Consider the following 5,100-nt stretch of genomic DNA (forward strand, 5'->3'; position numbering starts at 1 on the left):
AGAATAGGATAGTTCCAAATTAACTTCAAACAAAGTATTCAGGCTTGACTATAGCTAATGGTAATGTAATTTAACAAGATGAAACTAATGAACATAGGTAAATATCTACAAATATTAAGGTTTTCATCATGGTACAATCCTATGCCACTATCATTCACAGTAATTCATCTCCCTTCACATTTGGCAGTAACGTCACACAAGTGAACTTGCTGATAATTAGCAAAATTACAAAATGAACCAAGGTCATTTAATCAAGATTCACAACAACAAAGCAACCCTAGGAATGCAGGTCAAGGAAAGAGGCTACAGCTGGCCAGATATGATTACCATCTGCCTAATTTTCATTTAGGAATTTGCTACAATAAAATAAGTATCTCCTCCAAGTTATTAAAAAAGAAAATAATAGGTTTTACCTATCATTACCCATTACCCATCAATATTTATTAAATGAAAATGTATCCTAAATGATCTAAAAAAAATATTAATTATTCTCATGGTTCACAATAGAAGTTTTCTGCCACCTAGCTTCTTTTCAGGAGAAACCATACATCAACACAAAATTTTTTCTAATACAACTTGGAGATGAAATGGAAAATCAAACCCACAGCCCAACAGTTGTATAAGATAATCCTCAACATCAGGCAAAGAAGTGCTGTTCCCCTCTTTATGACATTCTATTTTAACAGATGATTCAACTGGTCCTGTAGATCTGATGACTGTTCAACATTTTTCTGAATAGCTTCTTGCTGGTACTAAAGGTGGGTTGTTATTATTGCCATTTTCCTTAAACTATCTTCGGAGTGCAAGATGGCATCTTCCTGTAGTACCATGTTTCGAGCTGCCTGACCTAGCAGCTCGGAGCTGCGGGACCCCTTCAGCACTTGCTTGGTGAGCGTGATCACGTCGGTACCACAGGTGTTCACCTTCTCGGTGAGAAGCCCCTTGACTGACTGACCAAATCGTGCTTGCGAATCCGGGGTCCCAGTCGCCATCATATCAACTTGCGAATGCCTCCGCGCGTACGATGGCGAGTCGCCGGGGCCAAAAGAGCTAAGTGCTGCTCTCTAAGAAGTGTCCTCACAGGCACCGAGATTGGTGTTTGACCAGTTGGGACCATGGCACGATTAGGTTGACACATTAGTGTCGACATTACAATTTGTCTTAGTTTGTTATATAAGAAACTTAAGGGTCAAGGACTCAGATTTTGTCTTGCACACATACTTTTGAAGTAGTGTGATAAAAGCATCCAGCTGCACCTTACCTGGGCTGTCTACACGCTTTTTCCCTTTAACAGCCCCTGAGCCGCCTTCAGGTGGAAGGATGCCGTTCACAGGACTGAAAGTCAGGCTAAAGATCCTCCCTCCAAACAGAAAGGCAGCCTGCCGCCGCCGCCTGTCCGCCCGGGTCTGTCTCTGCCGGGGGCTCTGTGTGGTCCTGGACGCCCCACGGCGTGTGCTCGGCCTTTCTCTTTAAAGCCCCTCTTTCCCTGTAGGTTTGGTCAGGTGGCAGAATCAGTGGAACAGGAGGCAGTCGCTCACAAGGATCTCTGAAAGGGGCAGCTGCTAAGTGACCTGGAACCGCGTGGCCAGCAGCCAGGAGGGCCCAGAGGCTGCGTGTGGCCAAGTTCTCTGGCGCTGCCTGCGAGGCGCCCACAGTGTGCTGTGGCCTGCGCCCGTGTGGCCGGGCCTCCTGTGGAAGTGGCCTCCCACGTGCTCGGGGCACAGAGGACCCGCAGCCTGGCTGGCCGCCTCCTGTCCCTGTCGGCCGGACCCGGCTATAAATAGAGCGGCAGCAGATAGGCGCTCTGTAATCAGGTCAGCCCCAGGCTGCCGAGTTATTTTCTTTGAGTGTTCGCCAGTTTTACCTCCAGATCTGGCCTCTGACGATGATGCAGCGTGACAGAGCTCCGCTCCCAGGGGCCGCCCCGCCTGTCCCGTCCTGCTTCCCGCCCCCTTTCCTGCTCTGTCTCCGCTGGCTGTCTCCTCTCCCCCTGGCTTGGTCTCTGTCTGTCTGTCGTCTCTGCCCTGTCATCTCTGTCCCTCTCTCTCCGCTTCGGTCTCGGCCATGATTTGTGCACCTGTTCTCGTCTCGGGGAGTGAGGCAGGGGCATCCACCTTGAGGGCCTCACTTCTGGTCACTCTCCCATCCAGGACTGAATGGTCCCCTGCAGTGTGGCCCACCCTCGGCCCTGCCAGGGCCAATGACCTCCCTTCCTGAACTGTGCGGCTGGGGACGCGGGGCGGGGAGTGTGGTGGAAGAGCAGGGACCCACCCAAGAAGCACCGCAGCAGCAGCTGACTGGACAGCGTCCTCTCTGCTTCCCCAGCCCAGTGGGGCAGCTCCTCTGGCCTCCGATGAAGTAGAGAGTGCCCTCCCCAGGCAGCACCTCTCAAGGGCTGTGGCCCCGAGTGCTGGAGGTGCTCTGCTCCAGGTCCCCGGCACCTGCTCCCCTCGTGGTGTGGAGCGCCTTCCTGCGGAGGTGGCCCACTTGGTGGCTCTGGAAGCCTTCATGTCCCTGATTCAGCCGCAGCCCCTGAAAGGCACACTGAGGTACTTGGAGCCTGCAGGTGATCTGGGTTGAGCTGGGAGGGATGCGGCTCCAGGTGCCCTGGGCTCTGGGGTGCCCATGCTGGCCGGGGCCTGGCCTGGAAGAGGCCCTGGCGTTACCGGCACGTGCTTCACGGAGCTGCTGCTGTGAAGGCCGGCCAGGGTCTGGAGGAGCGCTGCGTTGCCCGGGGTCTCCAGCGCCTGGCTCTGGACTGGCCTGCTGTAAGCTCCCACACACAGTCGCTGAGCCTATTTGAAACCTTATGTCTGGACCCTCAGGAAATAAGGAAGAGGTATCGTATCGAGTGTCCTTTAGAATAAGGAGTCACAGGTCATTCACGCAGTCAGTCAGTCGACTCTGTATACCATCTACCCAACAAGAACCCACCCCTCTCCTGGAATGGGAAGCCGACCTTTGGTCTGTCTCCATAGCAAGGAGGCAGTGTGGAAGGGGAGGCCCTCTGCCTGGCGCCTGACCCGAGAGACGGGGAGGACCCTTCTGCGTCCCTCGAAGACTCTCGCCGTTTCTGGAGGGTGCATGGTGAACGCCCCTGGTGTTTCCTGTAGTGCAGACGCCAGCAACTCTGGGCTGCTCCCTCTGGACTAGGGTCTTAGACCCCTTACCCACTATGTCACAGGGCCCACCAGGCAGAGCACACTGCGCGGGCTCAGGTGGCCACGGGCAGCCACAGGCAGCCACAGGCAGCTCACCTACACGTCACCATCCCTGCCCTCTTGCATCTCAGACCAGAGCTGCACACGCCCCTTGCCACTGAGCTACCCCACAGTGAAGGCTTGGTTCTTGCCTTCAAATATCCCATTGTCCCAGGACAACCTGGTGGAGAGCAAGAGAACCTTTCTCCATTGCATGGCCTCTGAACCAAGGGAAGTGATGGATCACTTCTGTATCTGTTTCAAGCTGTGACCTTGGTCTTGGTTTCTGTGGGCTTACAGCATGTCTTGGAATTCAGAATTCTTTTGGCTCTTCCAGGTCCTTTGCTTTTCCAGATAAACTTTAGAATCAGTTCATTAAACACCTGCAGGGATTTTGATTGGGATTTTATTGAACTTCTAGACTGATTTGGGGAAATTTGAGTTTTCCAGTCTGTGAATACAGAACATCTTTCTATTTGTTTAGTTATTCTTTATTTTTTGTCAGGACTGTTTTAGTTTTCTGTATTTAGGTTTTGCACATATTTTGTAAACATTTCCCCCAAATACTTGATTTGTTGATAGTTCTATAATGGCATATAGATTTTTATACACAATTTTTCATTGTTTGCAGAAAGACATTATCTTTTTCTATTTCTTTTAGTACTGGGCACTTGACCACTGAGCCACATCCCCAGCCCTATTTTGTATTTTGTTTAGAGACAGGGTCTCACTGAGTGGCTTAGCACCTTGCCATTGCCGAGGCTGGCTTTGAACTTGTGATCCTCCTGCCTCAGCCTCTCAAGCCTCTGGGATTACAGGCATGTGCCACCAGGCCTGGCTCTTGTCTCTTTTTAAAAATTTTCTCATTTTTCCTTTGAGATAGAATCTCACTAAGTTGCCTAGGCTGGCCTGGAACTTGCCATCCTCCTGCCTTAGCCTCCTGAGGTCTGGGATGACAGGTGTGTGCCACCACATCTGGCAATGGTGTGATTAATTTTTGTATCTTGGCCTTTGCTAAACTTACTTACTAGTTCTTGTAGTTTTTCAATAGGTTTTCTACATCGATCCCGTTACATTCAAATAAAGCATCACTTTTCCCAATTTGAATGTCTTTATTTTTCTGGTTTATTTTACTAACTAGGCCCACAAGAGAAAGATTGGCTAGAAGTGGTAAAAGGAATTTCTGGTCTTGTTCTGGACCTTTAGGGAAGATCAGCACTAAGTGCGTTGCAGCCTGGCGACCTCTGCTCTTCGTAGAGGGCTGAGAGTTTTAATCACAAGTGGACTTTAACTTCTTAGCAAATGCTGCTTCTTCATTGATTAAGATGAAGGTGTTATTGTTGTCCTTTAAGAGTATCAACAGGGTGAACCACGTGATTGATTTTCTGACGTAGAGGAGGTTTGCGTTTTTGGGAAACCCCACCTGATGACGAAGTACCTTCCCTTTCACACATGCACGGATTTGAATTGTTGGAGTTTTGTTAGGGATTCTTGCTCTCTGCTCCTGAGGGAGGTGGGTCTTGACTTTCTCTCCTTGTCAAGCCTTCCTTTTGTGTTGGCACCAGGGTAATGCTGGCCCCGTGAGACTGAGTTGGACAGTGTTGCTCCTCTTACGGTCTCAGGACAAATGTATGGAAGATTATACTTTCGCTCAGCCATTGGCCTGGAATGTCTTTCTGGGAAAGTGTTTAACTATGCATTCCTTTTACTTAATAGATAAGAACTGCTCAAGTTATCTACCTCTTGAGTTATCTTTGATAGTCTATGTATTTTAAGGGAATTTATCCATTTGTCTCAAAATTGTTCTCAAAATTCTCTTTGTACTTGGTGACCAGGGATGTGCAGCAATGCTCTCTGATTCCTGATGAAGGTCTTTGTGTCCTCTCCCTTTGCTGATAAG

At 49.6% G+C, this 5,100-nt stretch overlaps 1 pseudogene; it reads right to left on the reverse strand.

The window, feature by feature from the left end:
• Positions 1 to 225: 225 nt before the first annotated feature.
• On the reverse strand, positions 226 to 1,040 carry LOC124962029 (BLOC-1-related complex subunit 7-like; annotated as a pseudogene).
• Positions 1,041 to 5,100: the final 4,060 nt, after the last annotated feature.

The sequence above is a fragment of the Sciurus carolinensis genome, chromosome 12 (assembly GCF_902686445.1).
Source record: "Sciurus carolinensis chromosome 12, mSciCar1.2, whole genome shotgun sequence".
NCBI classification, from domain to species: Eukaryota; Metazoa; Chordata; class Mammalia; order Rodentia; family Sciuridae; genus Sciurus; species Sciurus carolinensis.